Below are 18,313 nucleotides of genomic sequence, written 5' to 3' on the forward strand. Positions count from 1 at the left end.
GAGATGTCTTTTCTCAGCGAACGGTTGCTCGTAATTTTCTTAGAATCTTCCCCGAATGGCTTCATGTTTCCAGCCCATTAGCACTTCCCCATTCACGGCCTACAACTCGACTACGAACTTCCCCTTAAAAATCCCCGAAAAGCAGGTCCGCCTGAGAGAGAGCTGCTGTGCCACAGCGAGCACAAAGCGGCCAAAGCCCGAAACGCAATTTCATTACAAAATCCAGTCCCGTAGTTCGCAACAAATAACACAATGGTTCCATTCAAGCGCCGCTAGCTTGCACCCACCATAGTGGAGAACCGGAGAGAGAGAGAGAGAGAGAGAGAGAGAGAGAGAGAGAGAGAGAGAGAGAGAGAGAGAGGTAGTGAAAGAGAGAGCGGGAGACAGCGGGAGACAGCGGGAGAGAGAGCGAGGGAGAGCAAGAGAGAGTGGGAGAGAGTGAGAGAGCGGGAGACACCAGAAGAGAGAGCGAGAGAGTGCGAGAGACACCAGAAGAGAGAGCAAGAGAGAGCGGAAGAGAGCGCAAGAGACAGGGCGCGAGAGACAGGGCGCGAGAAAAAGAGCGCGAGAAAGAGAGCGCGAGAAAGAGAGCGCGAGAGGCAGAGCAAGAGAGAGCAAAAGAGAGCGAGAAAGAGCGAGAGACATCAGAAGAGAGAGCAAGAGAGACGGGGCGCGAGACACAGAGCGTGAGAAAAAGAGCGCGAGAGAGCTCGCAGAGAGAGAGAGAGAGCTCGCAGAGAGCGAGAGAGAGCTCGCGAGAGCGCGAGAGACAGAGCAAAAGGGAGCAAAAGAGAGCGAGAGAGAGCAAGAGAGAGCAAGAGAGAGCAAGAAAGAGCGAGAGAGAGTGAGAGAGTGCGAGACACCAGAAGAGGGAGCAGGAGAGAGCGAGAGACACCCGAAGAGAGAGCAAGAGAGAGCAAGAAAGAGCGAGAGCGTGCGAGAGAGAGAGCGAGAGAAATCAAGAGAGACAGAAGAAAACTAAAGAGAGCGAGATTGCAAGAGAGCAAGAGATCAAGGGAGAGAAAGAGAGTGACGACGTCGCATCGAAGGACTCACGCACCTATCGGCCAAAGACTCTCACCCCTGACTCTCTCTTACCCCTGGCCCTCAGCCCGCGGAGGCTGCGTGTTCACCCCCGGACGAAATTTCGAATTTGGCAGGCATGTTGACAGCGTGTGTAGCATCGTAGGTTGGATGCTGGCTCGTGCGGACTGCGCGCACTAATCAATATGGAGGGGAGTCCCTGGTTCGAGAATCCGTGGTAGAGGGGTGGTTCGTGTTGTCCGAGGGGTGGCGCACACAGTGCGGTAAAATGACAAAGTTGTGTCAAAATCAAGGATCTTTTGATAGGAACGAGGATAAAGCGATGCTCTATTTCCTTTGTTTTTGTTTTTTAACATTTCAAGCCGAAATGTTGCGGAACAAGGGGAAAATAATAGAGAGAACGCGGTATGAATTTAATTACGTTTAATTAACTGCACTTTTTTTTTAACCTTGGCAGTTTATGTTGAACTCGTGGTGTTCCAACAAAATTGCGATTCGCCCACTGCAATGTACAGTTTATTATTATTATTATTATTATTACTTTTAATAACGCGTCGTACATCGTTTTCCGTAGATTTTGACACGCTGAATTCAAATCCGATTCGAGAAATAATCAGCGCGAATGATTTTGTCGAATCAATTTCGTTTGATTTTCGTGCCCATTCGAAATAGATCGATCTATTTTTCGGAGTCCTGAAGTTGTGGATCAAACTAGCGACCGGATTTGAAACCGGCGATACAAAGTTTAACTGTTCGCGGTGTCGGATGAATCGCGATCCAGGATATTTCAAGTCGAACTTGAATCGTCGAGAGTAAAAAACGTTCTGCCGCGTTTTTAGCATCACTGCGAACTATCTCTATCTTTCTCTCGTTCTGCAACATTTCAGCTTTGACATTCCAAAAAAAAAGAATAGCATCGGTTGATGTCAGTTCCATCAAAAGATCTTCGATATTGACACAATTTCGTCGCTCGGTAATTCTCAAGCGATTAAACAATTATTAGCAATCGGTAACTACAAAAACATGCCGCAAGGCTCGCCCGATTATTTCGTAGCTGCTCTTCCTCTCCCAATCGCCCATTTTTGCGCGCAATCCGAGCCTCGATTGGGGCGAATTCGCTGCAAATTGCGCGGGTCGCGTTCGAAAAACCGAGATCGTCCGGTTCCCTCGTTTCGCCGAAGGAGAACAAATTAAATCTCGGCCGAAGAAAATTTTTCGGCGGCCTGCAGAGTGTCGGATGGGGGGTCGCGGGGGGGTGGCAGCGAGATCTCGGAGGGGGGCGAGAGGAAGCTCGGGGCAGGGGTTGCGAGGGCCGCGAAAGGGGAAAACGAGGGTCCGCGCAGCCCTCGCGAGAGCGTCGGCCGCCTCAGTTGGTATCGCGACGTGCTGGCGTCCGTACCGCGCACTCTCCGCCCCTGCCTCGAACTGGGTCAACCCCTCGGACGACCGTCGAGGGCTGTCGAGGGCTGTTTGCCCCCTAGAGAGACACACCGAGGCCAGTTGCGAGGCGCGCGCGCGACCATACACAACGCCGACCATCGAACACCCGAACGAGTACGCGCCGCGCCGCACCGCCTACGCTTCCAGGACTAGTCACGCACCCCGTACAACCACCGTGCACCCCCAGACACACGGATCTTACGTGTCGCACCACCGCCAGGGTGGACCGCAACCCCTGCACCGGGACCTGCCTCGCTGCAAACGGTACCAATGAGACTCGCGTTCGTTTCGGAGTTCGTTTTTTCGAGGTCCCGCGGGGTTTTCCAGGGGCTGGAAAGTCTAGGGGTAGTTCGGGCGATCGCGGGCCTCGGGGAGAGTTCGCGGCCCGCGGGCTTCGCAGGTGACCCAGGCGACCGCGACCTGGCCGTCGATCTTTCCTCGCGTCTTCCACCGCGGTTTCGCTCGATTTTCAACCCTTAAACTGGTACGACGATCTCGAACAACCCTTAACAACCGACGCGACAAACGTAGAACGAACGAGCAGTATACTCGACTTCGAACAAAAAGTTGACACGATTCCGGACGCGAGATCGAACAGAGACGCAACGTTGGGCTCGCTCGCGATCCCTTTGCACCAGTTAAGGGTTGATGTCGCCGGGCGACATCCCTTGTAACGAATAGGAAAGGACCGTCGACGAGTCGCGAACGGTACGTTAATATTTCGCGTTCGACAGCGGAGATTTATAGCTCGAGATTGCGAGTTTGTTCATATATCCGAGGGGAAGTTTAGGGGATGGGGGATGATCGGGAGCCTCGGGGGAGAGTTCGCGAGACCTTGGGGGTCTCTCTGGCGATCGCGACGCGGTCGAGGATTTTTACTCGCGTTCTCTACGGTGGTTCTCGATTGATTTTTAAGGGTGCAATACTGTCGGGTGGACATCATCCCCTATCTGGAACACGAGACTGTCGATAATCCGTAAATCGCGTGTTAATGATTTCAAGATCGTTCACGTTCCGACGCTCTTCTAGAATGCTTCGAGGGACGATCGCGGCTCTCCGAGAAGGGTTTACGAACCCTTAAGCTCGTTAGGGGTGCTTCTCCGTCGATTTTCGAGCGCGCCGTGTTCCAACGTGAAGTCGAAGTCGGTGGTCGATCGGCAAATTTTTGCGAGCTTTTTGTCCATCGACGGGGGAAGACTTTCTCGGGGGGGTGTTTTAAGAGGGTGACTTATGGGTGCTCGAGAAGAGTTCGGTCTCGCGGCTCGCAAGTTTCCAGCTAGAAAATTAATTCTTTGGTACGTCCCGCGATCGTAATTACCGTGTCCCGAGTGATCCGACGGGGGTAAACAACCCCTATCCGTTCGAAGCCTCTCGATAAAAGTGTGAATTCGAAAAGTGGTGTTCCGAATCTCTTCTCCCAAGTGCGCGGAGGACCGCGTCTTCTTCGATTCTTCGGCACCAGTGATTTCCTCGAAGACTATATACCCAGTGTCCAAGGAAAAGTGCAGCTGCACCGGATCGACGGTATCCTCGAGATTAGCCTATGTCGTTTTTGATCGCGGCTGGATTAGAGAGAAAAAAGAAACGCAGTTGTTCACAGTGAAATTATTCCGGGCTCGTGGCGCGGCAAAGGTCACGACTTCTCTGCTGTCATGGTAACGTGACTTCTCATAACAAGAGCCGTGACTTTTCATGCCTTCGGGGAACAAAGGTCGCGATTTATCACGAGAAGACGAACCTTTAGAATCGGACTGGAGGAGGTATAGCTCGCCGAGAGAACAGTAGTTAGCAGCAGCGAAGTGTGCGAGCGTGTGTGTGTGTGTGTGTGTGTGTGTGCGTGTGTGTGTGCGTGTGTGTGTCGAGAAGGAGAAAAGAAACACACGTTCACGCGTCGCTGACCTTTGCTTTCTTTCGTTAGCGCACCGCCGTCGTCTACCGACGCGACGCGACGCGACGCGGCGGTCGCGCGTCTCGCCGCTTGAAAATCCGCTCGCTTCGAACTGTTCCGCTTTAAATCAACTTTCTGTCCCGTGTACGCGGCGCATTAAAAATAGCGGCCACCCCTTGCACGAATGTACGGTTGTTGCGCAACAAACGTTGCAACGTAAGAAGAGTGACCGCAGCCGTGTCTTTTGGTCGATAACAGAGTTTCGAAGTACGCGGTCGGCCTTCGGATTTAACGAACTGAACAGTCGTTATCGGCGCCGACGATTTCTTCAACCCTTTGCCCCGTGCTTCGAGGAGTCCGACACGTCGTGAAAATTTCTGGTAATAACTTATCGAGTATGAGATGTTACTTCGATCTTTGAAATTGGAATAAAATTCGAATCACTTCTGTCGTCAATATTTAAACATTTAGGCACACGATAAGCATCGATTAAAGATTTAGGCACACGATAAGCATCGATCTTGTTTCTCTTCTAAGGGATTATTGCCATGGAACAATTTCTAATCGCAGTAACCGCGAAGAAAATGGTACGTCAAGGGGGTTAATTAACGAAACTGAAATTAGAACGTTAAAATTCATTGCAGTCGATGGCATTTTTTAACTCTTTCCGATGTTCAATTGAAAATGAATACGAATTTTCGAAAATCAGCCGAAAATAGTGTCAATTTTTTTACTTATTCGCTTAACATTAACATGTACTGCACACATAATAGGCGAAAAAATGCAGAAAAAATCAAATAGTTATAAAAGTTACAAATTCAAATTGCTGCTGCGTAAGATTGCCCTAAAAATATTCTAAATATCTTGAAATTTGAGAAGACGTTTCTGTTTTCACTAAAATTACAATTTAAATAGCCAATGGTCGCTCATTTTTACGCGCGACGAGTATACTCGTCGCGACACAAAATTCTGTCGCTTCGTCATGACGAGTATACTCGTCAAACACAGTTAACTGATTAATCGAGGACTGCATTCGAAATAATTACAATTACAATGACACCGTAATCAGGTCAAGGGTTGCATTTCCTTCGTGGAAAAGCGGCGAATTGTGTCGCTGGCGTAAAATCATTTCGAATAACAGTAAATTCTCCCTAATTGGCGCTCAGATTTTACACAAAAATGGACAATTTGGGAAGAGGAGATGCTATTATTCGAGCCTTATTCGAGCTCGTTTTTACAGTCGTTGACAATCGGTAACTGTAAAAACGAGCCGCGAGGCTTGAACAATCGTATCTCCTCTTCCCAAATTATCCAATTCGATGGACAATCCGAGCGTCAGTATGGGAGACATTACTGTATTCGGCATACAGTAATGTCTCTCTAATTGACGCCCAGATTGCGCACGAAAATGGACAATTCGGGAAGAGAAGATACGATTATTCGATCCTTGCGGTTTATTTTTACAGTTATAAATTATCCGCAATTATAAAAACGAGCCGCGAGGCTCGAACAATCGTATCTGCTCTTCCCAAATTATCCAATTCGGTGGACAATCCGAGCGTCAGTATGGGAGACATTACTGCACCTCTTCCCAAATGATCCACTTTCGTGCACAATTCGCGCGCGAATTAGGGTCGAATTTAGCGAATTTCTTTCGCCACGCGACGGAACAGCGTCGCGCAGTTCCACGGTTAATAAAGCCTCGGCCACAGCCGCGCGCCGGTCCTGTCGAAATTACCTTCGCTCCGCGGAGGCAGCAGCGGAACTTCTCTCGAAAAATATTACATCTCCAATTTGTTTTCACGTGAATGAGCAGTTCCGGTTCAGCCACCACCCCCCTCCCCCGGGGGAGTCGTCAAAGGTAGTTATCTCTGGAAGTCCGGCGGAACAGTTAGCCTATCCTCGACCAGCAGCAAAGGCGGTCTGACCTTCGCGAGCCCGGGCTTTCTTTCTCCTCGAGTTGACTTTCAGAGACGTCGAGGGGGGGAGAGAGAAATCTCCTCCCCCTCTTTTCAAACTCACTCGCGTTCACCGAGGCGTGTGCAGACTCCGCCGGAGAGGAACGAAGGTGGAAGAGGGTGGAATTCTCCCTCGCGAGTCCGACATCTCGGACCCTCCTTTTTTTTTCACAGTTTGATCAACCGACGAGAAAGCTCTCTCTCGCCGAGCGGACTTCTTAGAAACCGTCCGGCCGAATGGGACTTGCTTCCCCTTTCGAATCGCGGTGCCGAAAAATTGCGAATTCGACTTTAACTTCGACGTTCGCCGAGCAACCGATTTTTATCGCATAGAAACGCGACCGTCGAAGAATTCTTGCCGGATTCGGACCAACGTCGCGGTTATTCGCGGAGTAAATTTAATCGCGGTTCCAAGCGAAGCGTTTTCGTTGCTGTACAACGAAATAATAGAGCGAAATAATTTTTTTATTTATTAAGCTGTGAGACGTTCTACAGGGTTATTGGCAATATATATAGTAATTTTGTGATAATATATTAATATATATTGTAATAATATAGTACAAAATCAATATTTCATATATACAATATATTGTACAATATTATTACATATTACAAACCCCTTACAGGATTATTAGCAACATATTTTGTAATATATTATTACAAAATTACTACTACATATATACAATATATAGTACAATATTATTACATATCACAAACCCCTTACGGAATTATTAGCAATATATTTTGTAATATATTATTACAAAATTACTACTACATATATACAATATATAGTACAATATTATTACATATTACAAACCCCTTACGGAATTATTAGCAATATATTTTGTAATATATTATTACAAAATTACTACTACATGTTCAATATATTATAAAATATTATTACATATTACTTTGGTTACATGAAACTTATCAAGTACCTTATCTAACGCTTAAGGACGTACGTCGCGCTATTTAAGGAATTACAAAATCATTAACAGTGCATGAACGTATGGTTTACATTGAGAAACCTTAAAGCCACTATCCCTGTAACAACCTACGAGGATAATAGCAGGAGTTACATTTGTAATTCGAATCCCCGCGATTTCCAATTTAACCGCGATCGTGCAGCGAGATCGAATAGAACAGGAAGCGTTAAGGAATTTTCTAATTAGGAAAACGAGACCTCCACCAGGTCTGTTATTTCTATCAATTCTAAATACGTTATTTAGCAATTAACGAGACTGAAACCAAACGTCCCAGTCCAATCGAATCGAATCTGGTCGAATATGTGACACAAGTGTAATCACGAGTTTTCGAAACTGGTCGATTATGAACCGACGCGGCACTCGAATCGATGTAACGCGAGTCCCATTCGAGTGAAATTAATTAACGCGAGCACCGATTCGCGAGAGCGGCGCGAGACACGGAACACACGGAAGCATCGGAGATCTTCCGAAATTTCACGATCCTCCCCGCCCCGCGCTTTCAAGCCTCCTCCTCGGTCGCCGGATTTCTCGCACGAAGGATCAGCGAAAAGTCTTTTGATTAATAGCCGGAGCAGTCCCCCTTCAGCCGGAGTTTTTTTTCGGAAGAGGGATCTTGAAAAGGTATTAAAAGCGGCTGGTGACTGACTCACGGACGTATGAGTAATCTCTCTGATGGAGCTCGTTCGCCGAGAAACCACTTCCAATCGACGGGAGAATGGGCGCGCCGCATTTTCAGATTGCCTGATTCTTTGCCCCCCCCCCCGCCCCCCGGGACACCGGCTGGCTCATCCCTTCTTGCGCCCCTTGCACCTGAGACGCCACTTTCCGAAATGTTTTTCGGCGACTCGGCGGCTTATGTTGAACCGAGGCGAGAGTCGCCGGCGAGCGGCCCCCTTCGAGATATACAGGGTGTCCCAAAGATGTCCCGCAATCCGAAAGTGGCGAGTTCCTCGGGCGATTTGAAGCAGCTTCTTCCTTTACAAAAATGTTCTCCGAGGCACCGTTGACGAGTTATCAACGAAAAACAGTGACCAATGAGAGGCCGGCTCGCGCTACGCGGCCGAGCCAATCGGCGGAACTGGGCTTCGACCGCTCCGCCCAGCGTCAACCGAGCTCGCCTCTCATTGGTCATTGTTTTTCGCTGATAACTCGTTAACGGTGCCTCGGAGACAATTTTTGTAAAGGAAGAAGTTGCTTCAAATGATCCGAGGAACCCGACATTTCCGGACTGCGAGACGTTTTTGGGACACCCCGTATTTCGCCGACGAGAGTTCCTCGGTCGAGCTTCCCTCGACGCTTTCGAGAATCAATCTTTCCATCGCGATATCCCAGCTGTAGATTGCTTCCGCGAGGCTCTCTCTCCGACTTCGAAGCTTCGTCCAGCTCGCGCGGATCGCTTCTGGGATTTTTTGCCGCATTCTGCGCGAGCTGTATCTCTCCAGTACTCGCCGCATTCTGTACTTCGCCGGAGTACATCGCCGGGAAATGTAATTTCGGAGGATCCTGCCGATAGTTGCGCAGCGAGCTCATGATCTTCGAGACGGGGCAATTCGATTTCGCTACCCCTTGGCTCCTCCGATTTTCATCCCCGGCGTTCTTTGCCCTGCAAAACGGACCCTGAAACCAACCGCTCTCGATCCGCGCTAATCACTCGAGTCGCGCGACGTTCTTCGCGGTTATCGCGATTCGATTTTCTCCCCTAGCATACTACTCCGCGAGAAAATAACGTTTTCAGTTGAATCTTTGAACGTCGTTAGCGAAGACTTCGGATGAGCTTCGAGGAGAGAAAGGATCTACAGTTTGTGACGGATATTATTTGAGATCGACAGGATAGATAAGGTAGATTATCGACGGATATTATTTGAGATCGTTCGAGTAGATAAGGTAGATCGGTCTCGATCGAGTTCGCTTCGAGCTCGTCCGCTTCGTTCGGATCGTTCGAAAATTTCAGTCCGCGTTTTTTCATTGCTTCTGAAGTTTTTACCGTGGCGATTAATGCCGATTGTATTAGTCGATAGAATTTAATTTGAATTGTCGTATAATTTAATATATTACTGTGCAAGCACGTCGTGCCGCTTTATGATATATAAGCCGCGTTCCTTTATATATATATATATATATGGGGATCTCATGCAATTGACAAAGTTTCTAACAATTTCCAGCTTTATTCGCTAATTTCTCGAAACACGTTTCTGAAGATTCTTCCTTCGGACCTACGGTGACCCACAAAACTGTTCGCCTTTTAAACAACTTTTTAAACACCTTTTAAAACGGAATAATTATTTTAAAACTAAACTGAATGACGTAAACTTTTTTTAGACACCCTTTAGATCGTAGAGGGTGTCTGCTAGACGACGACTAAAACGATTTCTTGAAATTTTGCTATTACTTGTCTTTCATTGATCTCGTTAACTTATATGTTGAGAATTGTATTGAACTTTGTTCATATTCACAACAAATTGAAGAACGCAAAAAGATCGCAATTTTCATTCCAAGCATGTAATAACTAAATTAAACATAAATCTTTCCAGCCATCGCTTAGTAAGCGATGGGTTTATAAATCACCTAAAAACAATTCTAATCGTTTAGCTCAGTTTTCAAAAAATTCACATAGCATCTTAAAAGGTACACCAACACTTTCGCGAGCCACCGTATCATTCTTTCTCTATGCATCAGTATCAACCATTTCAACAGTAAATCTAAAGTAATTTTTCCGAAACATAGTACTTCCATTTTACACGTCAAAGTGCGTTTCACGCTTACAAAATCGAATCTCGCGACTCATACAACAGTTACACTTTTAATAACATTTAAAATCTGAGCTTCGATAATACAAAAATCATCGTTGAATATGATACGATGACAAAGTGCATTTTATGCTTAGAAAATTGAATCTCGCGACTCGCACAACGCTCGCGTTACGCTTTCGGTAACATTTAAAATAATTTTAATATATATATATTTTAATTTTAAATAATTTTAGCGGTGCCTCGAAGTCGCCGCTCGACTGCAAAGGGTTAAAACGTGCAAAACAACCAGGCAACCGGACTCTCCGAAAGTTACGCACCAATGGCGTAGACCTCGCCTCTCGCATCGTGAAAGGAGGACGCAATTTTTCCCCACGTGACAGACCTCGCCGAAGAAAGCGTCTCGAGTCCGCGTCCGATAGGAACGCGTTCGTCAGAATGTCGAAAGTTCGCGAACGCCGCGGGAGCATAGAAGCTGGCGCGCGCGCTTTCACTGGCTGCAGAAGTCATCGAAAACTGGAGGAGAGCCGAGCAGCTCTTTCTCTCTCTCAGGGTCGTGCTCATAAAATTTTCCCGGGTCCCGGTGAAATCGTTCTCGTCGTCGTTCTCGCGAGCGTTTGAAAAAACTTGATCCCTCCGGGGGTGGTTTATTTCGAGGGAGCGAGGCAGCCGGGCCGAAAATAATCGCCGGTTCCCGCGGTTGTCCTTCGACACGCTCCGGCAACCGGGTCAAGTGTGCCCGCGTCCCGGCGATGACCTTCACGCCAGCATTGCTACCAATGGCGACGGCGGCGGCGGCGGCTGCAGGATGCGGAATTCTTTCCGCACTGCGCACCGCCGCCCACCCCCGGCATCTCGAAAAGCGTTCGCGGCGTGCTAGACGACAGTTGACTCGCGTTTCTCTTGACCTTTCCATCCGCGAATCGCCTCCTCCCTCTCGCCCTCGCCTTCTCGCTCTGCCTCTCTCTTTCTCTCACTCTCTCTCTTTCTCTCTCTCGCTCGCTCTCCGCGATTTTTCCGCCCCTCGTGCAGCCCCGGCTGGCACGGAACAACTCGAGCTATCGACTGGCAACTTCCTGGACGCGGAGGCAACTTTTCTGTGTCGATTCCTCCGCCCCGCGGCCCCCGCGCCCCTCGGTTCGACCCAATTTCTTCGGCTTTTTTCACCCTCCGATATCTCTGCGTGCCTCGCAGCGCTGTTTCTCCCGGAGCTTTTGTTCCCCGCCGCGGATTTTTCAGCCGGCCCAGGTGCGTTCCATCGAGTTCGACGACCAACGGCGCGGACGGAGGGGAGGGAACCTTTATCTGCTGTTACAGAGGCTTCGCGGCGGACGCCGCGCCGTTTTACGTTATGTAGAAAAAGCGTTCGGGATTTGTAAACGAGACACGCGCGCGTTCGGTCGGTCGTCCGTGCGACCGGCCTCGAATCGCGTCGATGCGTATCGTCGAGTTTTCGAGAACTTTCGCTCGCGCGATCTGCTCTCGTTGCGTCGCAAGACGGAAATATTATCTTCAACGAGTCCTAGTTAGGATGATACGGTTATATTCTTCGTAATTATTGTTCAGCTTGCGAGCGAAAATGGAGAATTCGGGGGAAGGAGATACGAATGCTCCCGTATTGTTCGTTTTTGTGCGCGATCTGTTCTCGTTGCGTCGCAAGACGGAAAAATCATCTTCAACGAGTCCTAGTTAGGATGATACGGTTATATTCTTTGTAATCCACCTTCAGCTTGCGAGCGAAAATGGAAAATTCGGGGGAAGAAGATACGATTGTTCCCGAATTGTCCGTTTTTGTGCGCGATCCGAGCGCGATTTCAACCCTTTGCCGTATTTTGACGAGTCCGACTGGTTACAAAAATTTCTAGTAATAAATGATTAAAATTGGAATAAAATTCTAATGTCTTGGCATCAATGTTTAGGCATTCCAGTAAATTTAGGCATACGATAAGCATCAATTTTCTGTCCCTTCTATGAAATGATCGCAATCGAAAAATGTCTGATCGAGAACTTTCGCTCACGCGATCTGTTCTCGTTGCGTCGCAAGACAGAAAAATTACCTTCAACGAGTCCTAGTTAGGATGATACGGTTATATTCTAAGTAATTATTGTTCAGCTTGCGAGCGAAAATGGAGAATTCGGGGGAAGAAGATACGAATGCTCCCGAATTGTCCGTTTTTGTGCGCGATCTGCTCTCGTTGCGTCGCAAGACGGAAAAATCATCTTCAACGAGTCCTAGTTAGGATGATACGGTTATATTCTTTGTAATCCACCTTCAGCTTGCGAGCGAAAATGGAAAATTCGGGTGAAGAAGATACGATTGCTCCCGAATTGTCCGTTTTTGTGCGCGATCCGAGCGCGATTTCAACCCTTTGCCGTATTTTGACGAGTCCGACTGGTTACAAAAATTTCTAGTAATAAATGATTAAAATTGGAATAAAATTCTAATGTCTTGGCATCAATGTTTAGGCATTCCAGTAAATTTAGGCATACGATAAGCATCAATTTTCTGTCCCTTCTATGAAATGATCGCAATCGAAAAATGTCTGATCGAGAACTTTCGCTCACGCGATCTGTTCTCGTTGCGTCGCAAGACAGAAAAATTACCTTCAACGAGTCCTAATTAGGATAATACGGTCAAATTCTAAGTAATTCTTGTTCAGCTTGCGAGCGAAAATGGATAATTCGGGGAAAGGAGATACGATTTTTCCCGAATTGTCCATTTTTTCGCGCGATCTGAGCGTGCACAAATCGTGCGAAATAAACAGATTCATCGGTAATTGTAATAAACGAGAGCCCCCCAAATTCGAGCTTCTTCTTTTCGTTAATAATTTTCGCAAGTTGAAGATCGTACGAAAGGAATGCTAAACATTCAAAATTTCGTCTACTAATTTTTACAATAAATCCACAAAATCCGCGATTTAGCGATGAGGTTGCTCTCGAAAGAGAAGCTTGAAGTTATCAACAATTTAATTGTATATCCTGCGATCTCGCCGATGAGCGATCAAAAGCATTAATATTTTCAACAACAATTTCATTAATATTTAAACTCTCGTTTAAATTATCTGCATTCGGCTGACCCAAAGTTAAACATTTATACAGCTCGCAACGAATTCTTACGTTACTCTTCTTTTTAATAAAAATTCCTTGCTCGCCTAATATAAGAGGATAATGTCCAGTTAAATGTTAAAAATAAACAAATCCATGTAAATGTTGAAAGTTAAACAAACAGACAAATAAATACGGCATCGTTGTCTAGGCTCTCGAAGTAAAAAATCGCCGTTGGATCTCGGTGCAATGGCTTTTGCCGCTTGGTCACCGATAGCCATTTGTTTATCTATTTAACCGTGGAGGCCGGTGTCGCAGTCGCGAATCAACCGCGTCCGTGCGGTTCCTCGTGAAAAACTGCATCGTGCGCGGGAAATCAAGTTTCCTGATACGAGGCTCCGTTCCCGTGCCAAACGAGCTCGAACGGTCGAATCGAGTCGAGTCGAGTCGAGTCGAGCACACGTCGTCGGACATGTCGAACGTGTGCCGGTGTGTTCGACTAATGTTCCAAGTTCGTTTCTCACGGTAACTGCGGCTCGTTTGCGCAAAAATTTCTGCCGCAGTTTCGGTGCAGTTTTTTCGCTCGCGCGGTGCTCGCCGCGCCGCCGGTTTTTAGTTACAACCGCTGCGGTTGCAGAAAGTTTTTCAAACATTTCGAGGCGGCTGCTGCGGCTGTCGTCGCTTTCGGACTTCGGGGTTCGCGTGTTTTATAATTATGATAATAGAAATAATAATGTGACTGATGCATATTGTTTTATAACAATAGCAAGATTGGAGTTATTTAGATATCCTACGATTTTTATTGTAATATTTGCTTGAATGACGAAGTTTCTTCAGGGCTCGCGTGTTTTATAATTATGATAATAGAAATAATAATGTGACTGATGCATATTGTTTTATAATAATAGCAAGATTGGAGTTATTTCAATATCCCACGATTTTTATTATAATATATGCTTGAATGCTGAAGTTTATTGAAAGATTAAATTCACATAAACATTTTTATGATATCTGAAATTATTAAAGAAAACAATCAGAAAGCAGTCATTTTGATTTTCAGTCAATTTGATAGTTCTAATTAATCTAGATAATCTAGATAATCCATGGAAAAGTCCAACGAGTGGTCAGAATTGTTCACGGTGATAACTGGACTTAATAATTAAAAGAAACTTTTCAATAATTTCTACTTTATAACTCTTTTACTTGAAACAATTTTAAACTCTTTTAATAATTAAATCTCCTTAATTTTCCTTCGGTAAATAAAAATAGACAATTTGGGAAGAGAAGATACGATTACTCGAGCCTCGCATCTCGTTTTCATAATTGTTGACGATCGGCAACTATGAAAATCAGCCGCAAGATTATTTAATAATCGTATATACTTCCGAAATTCTGCATTTTTGTTCACAAGCTGAAGGAAAATTGTATTTCGAAGCGGTCGTCGTCGCTTCCAAGCTCCAAAGTTTGCGAGCTTTGCTTCGTCGAATCGTTCGCGCTGCTCGAAACGGCGCGTTTCGCGTCGTCGACGACAACGTTCTGCGCTTTTTTTATCCGCGCGAACGAGGTCCGAATCGAAGCGAAAGATCGGAACAATGCGAACGGAATGCGACGATAACGCTGATTAAAGGCTTTAATAGCATTCTCCGGACGAAAGCGCCACCCGCAAACGAGATATTTTCCGGTTCATACGCGGCCGCGAGTAGTGTTCTATCTCTCGCAGAAATGCCCGTCCGCGAATTACACCGGCAACAACGCTCGGAATATTTGAAATTAATGTCGCTTTTATACACGCGAAACGAGAAAAACGGACGCGCCGCGCCGAATTTCCGTTTCCGCCCGGTGCGCGCGCGAACGCGGTTTTTATTGAAATTTCGAGCCGTCGTTCGAATTTCGAAGTTGTTGCGGTCGGAATTTCAATTCGAATTCTCGACTTTGACCGTCCAATTTGCATTTATATGCGAGTTTTATCGGCCACCGGTCCGCCGATATAAACGCGACCCGACCAATTATCATTTCAATTTTTACCTCTTTCGATCCGCGCCGAGCCGGCCTGGAACGCGTCTCTGAAAATGTATTTCCTCGGGATCGGAAAATTCCGGGAAACCGTGTTCGACGCGCGACATTCGAGAGCGTCTACATTCGCGCGAGAACAGCTTGCAGCTTTTTACGCGGACAAAAGATCGCGGACAAATCGCTCGCAGATCCGGCGAAGCGCGCGCGTCGCATCGACTCGAAAATTCCGGCGAAAATCGTTTCTCCGGCGAAGAAAGAATTTTCGAAAAAATGTTGCTCGCTCGATCCGCGAACAGGTCTCCCGGTTTCGCCGGTCGCGACGAGCTGCTTTCGTAAACCAATTAGCCCCGTGAATCCGAATTCGCTGGCCCCGCGGCGGGGCGGAAAGATGCGCGAATGTAATCTCGGCCTGCAAACAAGAAAACAATCGCGCGCGGACCGTCTAGTTCTCGTCCGCGGCTCGTAAATATTTACGAAATGCCGTAATAACGGGCTCGCCGCGCGAATTTTTCGCGGTTTCTCTCTCTCTCTCTCTTTGCTCTCCGCGGTTTCCGTCCGGAGGATCCGCGGCCATTTCTGCGACAATCTCGTTGAACTTCTCGCAGAATCGAGCTGGATCGACGGAACTCTGTTTTTTATTTTACCGCACGATATATATATAGCTGAAACATTTCAGAAAGGGGAAAAAATAATTATAAAAATATACAGCGAAGGGCAATATTTTATCCGGACGCGAACGAGTCGAAATGAAATTTTGTTCTCTTGTGTTCGACTGAATGCAGGCGTACGATAAATATCGTATTATAAATATATAAATAAATATAATTGTTAATATATTAATAACATAATAAACAGGGTGTCCCAAAAATGTCTCGCAATCCGAAAGTGGCGGGTTCCTCGGGTCATTTGAAGCAACTTCTTCCTTTACAAAAATGTTCTCCGAGGCACCGTTGACGAGTTATTAACGAAAAACCGTCACCAATGAGAGGCCGGCTCGCGCTACGCGGCGAGCCAATCGGCGGAACTGGGCTTCGACCGCTCCGCCCAGCGTCAACCGAGCTCGCCTCTCATTGGTCATTGTTTTTCGCTGATAACTCGTTAACGGTGCCTCGGAGAACATTTTTGTAAAGGAAGAAGTTGCTTCAAATGATCCGAGGAACCCGGCACTTGTATATTGATAATATAATATTGCCACCCTGTATATTGATAATATAATATTTATATATAAATATTATAAATTGTCTCTTTCCTTCCAAAAAATTATTACAATCGTACCCAGCCAACTTCGATAAATACGACGTTTTCGAGGCTGGAACAAAAATCGTCGGATTTTCTGTTTATTTACCCGCGATTCCGCAACGTTTCAGCTTTCATTAAACCGATTCATCGGTCGCGCTTCTGTCGATAGTCGCGCGGCCTTGTCGAACGGCCAAACGCGCCTTCCCGGAGCGCGACGCCCGCCGGCCACTCGACAGTCGTTGATCAAAAGAGGATGCCCGGGAATTTCTGCTGGAGGGTCGTTCTTTGAGCAGAGCGGGCTCCTCCGAGATCGTCCCGACGGTTGTCTTTGACAATAATCGCCTCGAGATCGTGGCGCACGAACGTTTCCGAACCCATGCTCCTGCGGAAGCCATGGCGCAGCCTTTGTCGGCCGCCTCCGATCGCTTCTCGATGGCTGCTCCTCGACTACCGCCATTTCGGAACATTTTTGCTCGTGATCTCACTTTCCACCGAGCTTACCAAAACAACCTCTCGCGGCTCGTCGTTGAACGAAGCGTCCTTTGCGAGCAAACCACTCGTGAATTCGGGAATTATGCGTTTACGAAGATCGTGTTCCGTCGACTTTCTTCGACCTTTGTTAGATTTCGGAGGCTATTATTATTTTATTGGCAGCTATTTGTCGCTGTTTGTTGCTATTTCTTGGAGTAATTTGTTAGAAATAAGGACAATTGTTCCGTAAGAAATGATTTCAAAGCGTGTGTGCCAAGAGTACAAAGCGCTCAATTGATCTTTGACTATTCCTGCGAAACTGCCGGCCATGAATATAGCGAAGTCTGTAAATTGTTTATTGGAAATTGTGAAGTTCGAAGTATGAGCAATTGTTTTACGAAATATTGTTCGAAGCGGGTACCAAAATTTCGTCGAAATGCACAGGCGAATTCGGGAATTATGCGTTTACGAAGATCGTGTTCCGTCGACTTTCTTCGACCTTTGTTAGATTTCGGAGGTTATTATTATTTTATTGGAAGCTATTTGTCGCTGTTTGTCGCTATTTCTTGGAGTAATTTGTTAGAAATAAGGACAATTGTTCCGTAAGAAATGATTTCAAAGCGTGCGTGCCAAGAGTAAAAGCGCGCAGAGAGCGCAATTCATGCCAAATCGCCGGCCATGAATGCACCCAAAACTGTGAACTGCTTATAGGAAATTGTGATGTTCGAAGTACGAGCAATTGTTCCACGAAATATTGTTCGAATCGGATACCAAAATTTCGTCGAAACGCATCAGCAGCCTTGAAACGTTTCTTGGAAATTGGGAAGCGATCCTTGAAGAAGCAATCCTCGCGTAGAAAGCTTTTCGAAGCGGGCACAAAAATTTGGCGAAAATGCTCGGACAGCCCCGGGGCTATTTACAGATAATTAGGACGTTGGAATTAAGAACGATGGTAATTTAAAAAATTCTTTCGATCGTTGCGGGTCTCGAAATTCTAGGAAAACAGAGCGTCGAACGATGTCTAGAAATCAGGACGTTAAGACTGACGATGACAACGAACGTTAGAAATATCGATGGAATCGCCGAGAATTTTCACGTTTGGTAGACTCATCTCTGCTAAACGAATCCGGTAATCGACGGCGACAAATTGATTTGTTGCGACCGCGAACTGCGGCGAGAACGCGCGAGAACGCGGCTTCTTCTCGAGCGTCGCGATTCAAAATGGGGCTGTAAAACGGGTTACGCCGAGGGCGAGTCTCATCAGTCAAGGTTACGGCCCGGTGTAAAACTGAAAAGGGAACGGCCGCCGCGATAAACAAGAGAATTCCCGGGGAAATCAGATAATAATAAAAAAGAAGTGGAGGCGGCGGCGTCGGCGGCGGTGGCGGCACTGATTTCAAAGAAAATTCGAACGGCCGCTCGCCGGCGAACGATGGCGAACGCTCAGCCGGGATTGCAGGGACGTAAAAATGCGGCGTGGGT

At 46.8% G+C, this 18,313-nt stretch overlaps 1 protein-coding gene across 2 annotated transcripts in view; it reads left to right on the forward strand.

The window, feature by feature from the left end:
- The first annotated feature begins 2,425 nt into the window (after positions 1 to 2,425).
- The window catches only part of LOC117229799 (uncharacterized), a 273,256-nt gene continuing 257,368 nt past the window's right edge, over positions 2,426 to 18,313 (forward strand). For both annotated transcript variants that reach the window (XM_033486602.2, XM_076518960.1), the window contains exon 1: positions 2,426 to 2,748. The gene's annotated coding sequence lies outside the window, so the exon portion shown is untranslated. The remainder of the gene's footprint in view (positions 2,749 to 18,313) is intronic.

The sequence above is a fragment of the Megalopta genalis genome, chromosome 2, assembly GCF_051020955.1.
Source record: "Megalopta genalis isolate 19385.01 chromosome 2, iyMegGena1_principal, whole genome shotgun sequence".
In the NCBI taxonomy this organism is placed as follows: Eukaryota; Metazoa; Arthropoda; class Insecta; order Hymenoptera; family Halictidae; genus Megalopta; species Megalopta genalis.